The sequence below is a fragment of the Xyrauchen texanus genome, chromosome 28, assembly GCF_025860055.1.
Source record: "Xyrauchen texanus isolate HMW12.3.18 chromosome 28, RBS_HiC_50CHRs, whole genome shotgun sequence".
NCBI classification, from domain to species: domain Eukaryota; kingdom Metazoa; phylum Chordata; class Actinopteri; order Cypriniformes; family Catostomidae; genus Xyrauchen; species Xyrauchen texanus.
Genome location: NC_068303.1, coordinates 10,951,310 through 10,962,065, shown reverse-complemented (window position 1 = coordinate 10,962,065; position 10,756 = coordinate 10,951,310). Strand labels below are relative to the sequence as shown.

General features: G+C 47.6%; 1 pseudogene; it reads right to left on the bottom strand.

Annotated features, from left to right (window-relative positions):
• Nucleotides 1-3,350: 3,350 nt before the first annotated feature.
• On the bottom strand, nt 3,351-6,608 carry LOC127621609 (uncharacterized; annotated as a pseudogene).
• Nucleotides 6,609-10,756: the final 4,148 nt, after the last annotated feature.

The window sequence follows — 10,756 nt, the reverse complement described above, 5'->3', positions numbered from 1 at the left end:
ATAAGATCCTGTTGATATGATAACTTTATTTGCACGGTCAGCATTCTCCTGTCTGTTATTTTAGTTAAAATGGTGCCTAAATCAGTATGTATCATATAGGGTCACTCACGCACACCAGGCATTATATGCTTTGAAAGACATACCGCTCGTGTACTGCAGCAACTAATTCATACCAATATCCAACTGGGTCTGAGGCTGTATTGCATGATCGCACCTATTGATCAGTATAAGATTTTAAATAGAAGAATATTCCCTCTGTGGCCTACACTTCTTAATTCATATTCAGTGGTGTCCAATCATAATTCATTATGCTTGTCAACTACTCGACCTGCTGAGCACAATCTGTTGTTCAGGTGCCGCAACTGCAGTATCTTAGGGCTGAACAACTACACCTAACGACACTACAAGCATTGCAAATGTGCTGTCCAGGTGCCGCAACTGCAGCAAAAAAATAAAACTTAACTTATTTACTTATCCTGTACATTAATAAGGACCACCTATCACCTAACCCAAACTAACACAGTTCTCCACATGTCTCTGGACATTAGACCAGAACTCTGCCTCCTTTTATGACCCTCTCTTTCTATTGGTCGATGGATAACCTATGATGAATCCCCAGCACCTCCCCAGCACTACCTGTCTAGGTCTGCTCTACTGGGGGGATTTTATGTTTGTTCAGTAGAAGCAGCACATGTCAAGTACTGAGATAAGTCAAGTCAATGTCAAGTCAATTTTATTTGTATAGCGCCTTTCACAACACACATCGTTTCAAAGCAGCTTTACAGAATATCAGCATTAACAGACGATAAAACTGTAATGTCTATAAAGTCGATTAATCATCATTGTGTAATTTAGATAAAATACGATTTTAATAGTGTTTAAAAATAATTAAATGATAATTGTATTAATAACCCCAGTGAGCAAGCTGTAGGCGACTGTGGCAAGGAACACAAAACTCCATAAGATGTGGATTAATGGAGAAAAATAAGCTTGGGAGAAACCAGACTCACTGTGGGGGCCAGTTCCCCTCTGGCTAACATTATGAATGTAATGTAAATATTAATTATGTATAGGTAAAATCATGGTTTAAAATTATTAAACTAAATGTTAAGGGTCAGTGATTAAACATCGATTGTGTTTGAACTGTAAGATTAATGACCAAAGTCTTTGAAGTCCATCTTGATTAATAGCAGAAGTTCACATAGATGCAATTGTCCTTGTTAATTGGCTGAAGAAGGCTTTTGTTGGCAATAGTTAGTCTAAGCATTTCATTTCAAGATCGTAGTCCATAAATAGAGCGAGGTGATGCAGGTTGGAGTTGGCATAATTTTTTTGAAGTGATGTTTGGCTGGCACCGGCTGCATTTAGTCATCATCATCATTCTGCGACATGTAGCAGTGTATTCCAACATGAAGCAGGAACGGTGCTGGATCCAGCCGGTTCTGGTGACCTCAGGATAGGAGTCCCGAGGTTGAGACAGGGAAACAAATAAAAAGATGTAAGCGTAGATGCCATTTAATTTATTGTAGAGTTAGAGATCATGCTCAATGTTTCTGGTTTCTGGTTCCGGCAGACCCAACTAAAGCAGCCTAATTGTGGGTTGGAGGATAAATTAGGTGTATGCCTGGCTAAATAGATGAGTCTTTAGTCTAGACTTAAACTGAGAGAGTGTGTCTGCATCTCGAACAGTGTTTGGGAGACTATTCCATAGTTTAGGAGCCAAATATGAAAAGGATCTTCCTCCTTTAGTGGATTTTGATATTCTAGGAACTATTAATAGGCCAGAATTTTGCGATCTTAATGAACGTGTTGGAATATAGCGTGGTAGATTATCACTTAAGTACTGCGGAGCTAGACCATTCAAAGCTTTGTACGTAGTTAACAGAATTTTAAAATCAATACGGAATTTAACAGGTAGCCAATGTAACGATGATAAAATGGGGCTAATATGATCATATTTCTTGGTTCTCGTCAGCACTCTGGCTGCTGCATTTTGAACCAATTGAAGTTTATTTATTGATCTTGCTGGACATCCTCCCAGTAATGCATTACAATAATCTAGTCTTGAGGTCATGAACGCATGAATTAGTTTTTCGGCATCAGCAACCGAGAGCATATGCCTTAATTTAGCAATATTTCTTAGGTGGAAGAATGCTGTTCTACAAACATTTGTAATTTGATTTTCAAAGGACATATTGGTATCAAATATAACACCTAAGTTCTTCGCTGTTCAAGATGATGTAACAGTACATCCATCTAGAGTCAAATTATATTTTAGTGGCTTATTTTTAGAGTTTTTTGGTCCAATAATTAGAACCTCTGTTTTGTCAGAATTGAGTAGAAGGAAATTTCTGGCCATCCAATCTTTTATTTCATTAATACACTCTGCTAATTTTGAGAATTGTGAAATCTCATCAGGTTTTGAAGAAATATAAAGTTGTGTATCGTTCAGCATAGCAGTGGACCTTAGTCCACGATTCCTGATAATATCTCCCAGGGAAGCATATACATGGAGAAAAGCAGAGGCCCTAAAACTGATCCCTGTGGCACTCCATATTTTACTTTTGTTTGGTTTGACAATTCCTCATTTACATAGACAAAGTGGTAGCGGTCTGCTAAATATGACCTAAACAATGCTAATGCCACTCCACAAATTCCAACATAATTCTCTAGCCTATTCAAGAGAATGTCATGATCTATCATGTCGAATGCAGCACTAAGATCTAAAAGCACTAGAAGAGAAATGCAGCCGCGATCAGATGATAAGAGTAAGTCATTTGTAACTCTGATAAGTGCAGTCTCTGTACTGTGATGAGGCCTAAATCCTGATTGAAATTCTTCATATATACTATTTCTATGTAGAAATGAACATATTTGGGAGGATACTACCTTTTCTAGTATTTTTGACATAAACGGGAGATTTGAAATCGGTCTATAATTAGCAAGTTCTCCAGGATTAAGTTGTGGCTTCTTAATTAGCGGTTTGATAATTGCCATTTTAAAGTTTCTTGGGACATGTCCTAAGCATAGCGAGGAGTTAATGATATTAAGAAGAGGTTCTGATATTACAGGAGATACCTCTTTTAAGAGCTTAGTTGGTATAGGATCTAACAAACAAGTTGTGGCTTTTGATGTTTCGATAAGTTTTGTTAGCTCTTCATGACCTATGATAGCGAAGGATTGAAGTTGCACATGAGGGAAATTATTCGACACTGTTTTCTGAGGTGCTATGACAGATGATTGCATAATTCCAATTTTATTTCTGATTATTTCAATTTTATCTGTGAAGAAATTCATGAAGTTTTTGATACACCATCTGGTGCACCTGGACATATCATCAGTGATGTAACCTAGGATCACGGGGGGTTTCGGGTCTTTCAACAATCAGACCCCCTCCCCTAGGCGACCCAGCCGGGGTGATCAAGTCCCAGCTTATGTCCAGGTGGCGCTACTACCCTACACGCCATGCCTCTCCTCTCCTGATCCACAGCCACCTTGATGCTAATTCTGCAGCATCAGTGGCCAACTTGATGGCCCTTCGCTGACTCGCCCCTGTGATGCCAAGCATTTTGTAGGCCCTGCAAAGGGAATGGCCCACAAACCCTCGACATCCCACTTCAACAGTTTGGCATATTGCCCGCCACCCATTGCTCCGGCAACCCTCCACAAGCTGGGAGTACTTTGCCCTCTTTCTTTCGTTGGCCTCCTCCATATGGTCCTCCCAAGGCACTGTTAACTCTAAGAGAATCACCTGCTTGGAGGCCTCTGAGGTGAGCACAATGTCAGGCCTTAATGTTGTTATGGCAACTGCTTCAGGGAACTTCAGCTGCTTGCCCAGATCAACTGCCAGCTCCCAGTCGCGCGCCGTTGCCAACAGGTCAGAGGAGGTGCCCCGGGCAGCTGGTATTGACTTCTCCCCAGCTCTGACAAAGGCTGTGGTCTTCACTGGGCGAAGGCTCTTGCTGTGGCTAATTCCACTGCAGATAGAATCCGCTACGGCTTTTAGGACCTGGTCATGCCGCCAGCGGTAACGCCCTTCGCCCAGGGCTTTTGGACAGCAGCTCAGGATGTGTTCCAACATTCCTCTCCCCTGGCATAGGGGGCATGCTGGTGTCTCCACCTTTCCCCAGGAGAAGAGGTTGGATGGACTTGGCAACACGTCATAGACCGCCTGGATCAAGAAATTTATCCTGTAGGGTTCAGCCTTCCAAAGCTCAGTCCATGTGACTTTGCACTCCACTGTTCGCTCCCATCTTGTCCAGGCACCCTGTTGCCGCATCCCAGCCATCTGGCAAGCTCGTTTCTCCTCAGATCCTGCACGCACCTCCTCCAGGATCAGGGACCTCCTCTCTTTCCCTTCTACCTTCTCATAGCGAGGAGTTCTTCTGCTGCCCAGGCCAGCTCTCCCATGTGCCACTGAGCCCACCAACACCCTTTGCCGTAGCCTTGACTCTGCATCGTCCACTGCCACGGCAGCCCTCCACTTCCGCCCTGTCCTGACCTCAATCCCAGCCTGGGCAACCTTTGGATCACTGGAATCCCGATACTGTAAGACCTCCCTGGACCACGTCACCATGAACTCCTTGCTCAGGCTGCTCATGGGAAGCTTCAGCTTGTTGTTCTGCCCATATAGTGCAATGCTACTCAGGCTTTGAGGCAGTCCCAGCCACCTGCGCAAAAACCTGCTAATCCTCATCTCAAAGCCCTCCACCATTGAAATGGGGACTTCATACACCAGGAGGGGCCAGAGGATCCGAGGGAGGATGCCATGCTGGTAAATCCAGGCCTTGAACTTGCCAGGAAGGCCAGACTTGTCCACCGCGGCCAGCCAGGTCTCCAGGTCTTGGTTGGTCGCTTTTGTGGAAGCTGCATCTCTCAGGCTACAATTGAACACCTTCCCCAGGCTCTTCACAGGTTCCTCTGTCAGTGATGGTATCTTGGTGGTGCCAAGTGAGAAGTGGAACTTGTCAGTGACCTTCCCTTTCTTCAGCACGAGCGACCTTGACTTAGCCGGCTTGAAGTTCATGCGAGCCCAGGACATCAGCTCCTGGAGGCCGTTCAGGATCCACCTGCAGCCTGGGACAGATGTTGTGGTCACTGTCAGGTCATCCATGAAGGCTCGGATGGGTGGCTGTCTAACTCCAGATTTCGAGAGGGGCCCCCTGCACTGCATCTCCGCAGATTTCACCAGCATGTTCATGGCGAGTGCAAAAAGGATGACTGAGATTGTACAGCCAGTGATGATTCCCTTCTCAAGCTTGTGCCAGTCTGAGGTTGTTGTTCGGAGGAGACTCTCATATGGAAGTTGGTATAGTAGTCCAGGATGAGGTCTCTGAACTTCTTCGGGGTATAATGCCGGTTCAGCTCTCTTCGACCAGTTTATGGGGTATGGATCCATAGGCATTTGCGAGGTCCAGCCACAGCACAGCCAGGTCCCCCTTGTTCTCCCTGGCTTCCCTGATAAGCTGAGTGACCACACCTGTATGCTCCAGACATCCAGATACCTCTGGGATTCCTCCCTTCTGGACTGCTGTATCGATGTAGGAGTTCTTCAGGAGGTAGTCTGTCAGTCGCCTGGAAATGAGGCTGAAGAAAATCTTTCCTTCAACACTCAGCAGTGAGATGGTCCTGAACTGCTCGATCTTCTGAGACTTCTCCTCCTTCGGGATCCACACACCCTCTGCCTGTCTCCACTGGTCTACTACCTTTCCCCTCCTCCAAATCACCTTCAGGATCTTCCAGAGTCTGTGGAGTAGTCTTGGACAGTTCTTATAAACCTTATACGGTACTCCACTGGGCCCTGGAGCGGAGTTTGCCCTTGCCCTTCTAACCACCTCCTGGATCTCCTTCCAGCCTGGCTCTTTCCCGTCAAAGTCCATAGCCGGTGCAGGTGGATTGATCAGGAACCTGCAGGGGCCTAGGTCTTGCTCTCTGTACTCATCACTGTAGGATTGCTTGAGGTGGTGGTCAACCTCAGCTTTAGAGCAGGTGAGTTGGCTGCTACGCTTCTGTCCTAGCAGCTGTTTCGTAAATCCAAATGGGTTCACTAGAAAGGCGGCTCTCCTCCTGGACCTCTCCTTCCTCCTCCTCCTATGCCACTCCGCTCTCCTCAGGGTCATCAGCTTTTTGCGGATTATGCTGCGTAGCTCTGCAAGCGGTCCCCTCTCCTCTTCGCTTGCAGCCTTGTACTGCTGCCTCAAGTTCTTCAGCTCCTGCCTGAGCTGATGGATTTTACTTGCTCTGTTGTTCATGGTATAAGGGGGCTTCGCTGCTCGCTTCTCCTCAAGTCCAAACCTCTCTGCAGCTAGGCTGATAATGATTGTAGTCATCGTTTTGAGGCGTCGATCAGCTCTCCCTTTGGCAGTTGCCTCCAAGATGGTATCTGCGTCTCCGTCAAACTGGCGCCACACCTTCTCCTTGCTAGCTTGGGGCCACTTCACCCGACGATGTTCTGATGTTCTGTGTGCGTCAGGTGATTGCATCACCTGGAGGCTCCGGGCACTGTGGGGTGACTCCCGGCCTGGCTCCTCCTGCGTCTCACCAGGCGTAGTTCCTGTGCGCTGTGACTCTACCTCCTTCTGCATACACTTCATCTTGGCCTGGTGGATCCGCAGGCCATGTCAGTTCTTGCATATCTTGCCACATATGCATTCCATTATCGTCGTCATATTTTCATTGCCATGTGTCATCATCCTTTGATCCGTCCTGTGGGATTCTCTTCCGCCCCCCCTCTCGGGAATCCCTAGGGGTATATCTCCTGTAGGTTGATTCGTAGCTTTTGTGGGTTCCTTCTCCTCAGAAGGTGCAGCTTGGGATGCTACCCCTCACTGCCCCGATGCCGTCTTTCCGAGCTGTCCACTGTCTCTCCAGCTGTCACCATTCTGTACTTGGTGGTCAACCAGACTGTTCCTGGTAGTCACTGGTTGTTCCAGAAAGAAGGTTTTTGATACACCGTCTGGTGCACCTGGACATATCATCAGTGATGTAACCTAGGATCACGGGGGGTTTCGGGTCTTTCAACAATCAGACCCCCTCCCCTAGGTGAACCAGCCGGGGTGATCAAGTCCCAGCTTATGTCCAGGTGGCGCTACTATCCTACACGCCATGCCTCTCCTCTCCTGATCCACAGCCACCTTGATGCTAATTCTGCAGCATCAGTGGCCAACTTGATGGCCCTTCGCTGACTCACCCCTGTGATGCCAAGCATTTTGTAGGCCCTGCAAAGGGAATGGCCCACAAACCCTCGACATCCCACTTCGACAGGTTGGCATATTGCCTGCCACCCATTGCTCCGGCAACCCTCCACAAGCTGGGAGTACTTTGCCCTCTTTCTTTCATTGGCCTCCTCCATACGGTCCTCCCAAGGCACTGTTAACTCTAAGAGAATCACCTGCTTGGAGGCCTCTGAGGTGAGCACAATGTCAGGCCTTAATGTTGTTATGGCAACTGCTTCAGGGAACTTCAGCTGCTTGCCCAGATCAACTGCCAGCTCCCAGTCGCACGCCGTTGCCAACAGGCCAGAGGAGGTGCCCCGGGCAGCTGGTATTGGCTTCTCCCCAGCTCTGTCATTACTCTTGAGCTGTGATGTAATATCTGGTTCGGCTGAGGCTTTATTCCTAACCAATTTAGCCACAGTACTGAATAAACATCTAGGATTGTTGTGGTTATTTTCTATGAGTTTACTAAAATATGCTGACCTGGCAGCTTTGAGTGCGTGTTTGTAGCTACAGACACTATCCCTCCATGCACCCTTTTCGGGTGATTCACCCTGAAATACTTCTAATTTTGTATTTTTCCACATGTGCTCCATTTTCCGAGCTGCTCTCTTGAGAGCATGAGTGTGATCATTGTACCATGGTGCTGGGCTTATTTCTTTAATTTTCTTTAATCGAAGTGGGGCGACAACATCAAGGGTGCTAGAGAAGACTGCATTTAAATTTTTTGTTATTTCATCAAGTTCTTCTGGGCTTTGGGGTTTATTGAGTATATGAGATAGATCTGGAAGAGTATTTGCTAGATGAATACGCGGCAGCGCTATTTGAAAGCTTCCCTTGCATGCATCGCTGCTTGAACAACACAGTTGCACCTCTGACTAAAATGTCCAGCAAAACGTCAGAATAGTCAAAAACTAGGAAAAGATTGTCTGGTATGTGTTGCCAAATGTTCAGTGTTTCGTTCCTGGTAAAACTGATTGGAAAAAAATACTAAACACAGAACAAACAAACAAAAACAGCTACAGAATTTGGAGAGCTCCACACTGAGGCTGCCCTCAAACCCTGTTCTTTTCGGGTGATTCATGAAAAAGACTGTGCTCAAAAGTGTCATTTGTTCATGATTCTCTCGCGCTGGGTTTATTGTTGCATGCGGTGCAGCGAGCTCATCAGAAACAGAATGGGTGAAAAGTGGTACGAGACACACTAGTGCGTGCTCTAAAAATGTATAAAAAAATTGACAAGATGATATCTGAGGAAACCGCATATGAACGCACACAACCTGACTGTCGCAAATGATTATTGTCGCAATCAATTATTTTTGGTTGCATTTGCAACCATTTAGGTTGCAGTATGGAGCCCTGACACTATAAGGTTTGGTGAGAAACAAACTGAAATCAAATGTATTATTTAGTGAAACTGTTGGCCAATGGTTGATCTCCTGTGCATGTTCATGATAGGGCACGAGAGCAACAGTTCAAGCAGCCCCTCGCGACATGGGGCGTTTAAGTGAAAAAAAAATTTTTGGTTTAAAAATAGATCAGCCACAGCGATAGTAACAAAAGATCACAACCCAGCTGCACATAAACCAGAGAACAGAACTTCCCCTTCTGTCGCTCTCTCCACGTTGTGTCGGAGAAGCGACACTAGGGGTCTCTCTTGAGCACCGAAATATGCCTCTGACTTATGATAAAAGGCCAATGAGGAGTTGGCAGACAGAATTTGCATACCCCGCCCCCGGACATACGGGTATTTAAGCGGGGCAAATACGGGAGTTCATTCAGAAAATTTCTTCGGAGCTGATGGTCGTGCATGCAGTCTGCTGCGAGTCACACACCAGTTCCTGTTTATTCCTCTGACGCTCTGCATGCTGTTGAATTCGATGGCGAATAACAGCGGCTTTCTCCTTCCTTGCACGGCTGTGCATTGTTGCCCCTCGGCGCTTCGACAGCGCAGACAACTCCAAAGAGTTATTCTACAAAGAGTGATTTTATTTAAAAGAGTAATTTCCTCTAAAAAGAGCAAAACACAGCGGCGTTGAATGTCCTTTTCAGGACGCATCTTTTTAAAGACGTTTTTTCCGCCCCTGTGTAGTTTCTGGATGCGGTTGATTTCTCCCCACCTCTGATGGTCATAAAAACTGCCTCGCGTACCTGGGTGCGATCACATGCAGGCAGCGTTTTTATGAATGGTCTATGTTTTCAGTGAGAGAACATAGCCGCGGCAGCGTTGCGATCTCTGCTTTCTCTTGTAGTGAGAGAAAGCCACTTCAGCCGCCCCCCGCGCCTCGCCTCCTTCCTACGGGATTCAGGCAGGCTCCGCGGGCGCCGGGGAGGTGGGACGTCCACCAGGCCAAGGCACTTCAAAATTTGCACTTGGGTAGTCCTGTTCTTGACGTGCCACAGGGACTGCACTCGAACAGGCGATGGCCACCCTCGTGGTCTGGAAACGTAACACATGGACTGGACCTGGTCGCAGTACAGGAGGTAGACAAAGCACCACTTGATGATTCCGCCCAGCAGTCCTCAGCGGTGAAGAAACAGAATGAGGTATGAGGCATTTCGGTTGGAGGGACTGAAATGCCTCGCTTCCTTCAAGCCTTGCTGTGCAAGGTCAGGGAGGACGAGGAGCAAGTCACCTTAGTGGCCCCCTATTGGCCCACTCGGACTTGTTTCTCGGATCTCACACTTCTCGCGACAGCCCCTCCCTAGTGAATTCCCCTGAGGACGGACCTTCTTTCTCAGGGACGGGGCACACTCTGGCATCCACATCCAGACCTCTGGAACCTCCATGTCTGGCCCTTGGACGGGATGCGGAAGAGCTAGCCAGTCTACCACCGACTGTCGTAGACACAATCAACCAAGCCAGAGCCCCTTCTACCAGGCATCTTTACGCCCTAAAGTGTTGCTTGTTCGCAAATTGGTGTCCTTCCTGAGCTGAAGACCCATAGAGGTGCGCAGTTAGGTAAGTGCTTTTGTTCCTACAGGAGAGGCTTGAGGGGAGGCTCACCACGATACAGTAGACAGCAAGTCTCTGGGTAAGCACGACTAAATCGTCAGGATCCTAAAAGGCGCCTGAAGGCTAAATCCCTCCTGGCCAAGCCTGTTCCCCTCCTGGGATCTCTCAGTGGTCCTCACGGGCCTCCAGAGACCCCCCTTGGAGCCACTAGACTCAGCTGGACTCCGGGCCCTCTCTCTCAAAACGGCCCTGCTGATCGCGCTCGCCTCCATCAAGAGGGTCGGGGACCTGAAAGCGTTCTCTGTCAGCGACACTTGCCTGGAGTTCGGTCCGGCAGACACATATGTGATCCTAAGACCGCGACCGGGCTACGTGCCCAAGGTTCCTACCACCCCCTTCAGAGATCAGGTAGTGAACCTGCAAGCGCTGCCCCAGGAGGAGGCAGACCCAGCCCTTACTTTGCTGTGTCCGGTACGTGCTTTGCGTATCTATTTGGACCGCACGCAGAGCTCTAGATGTTCTGAGCAGCTCTTTGTCTGCTTCGGGGGACAGCAGAAAGGGAACGCTGTCTCCAAACAGAGGCTCGC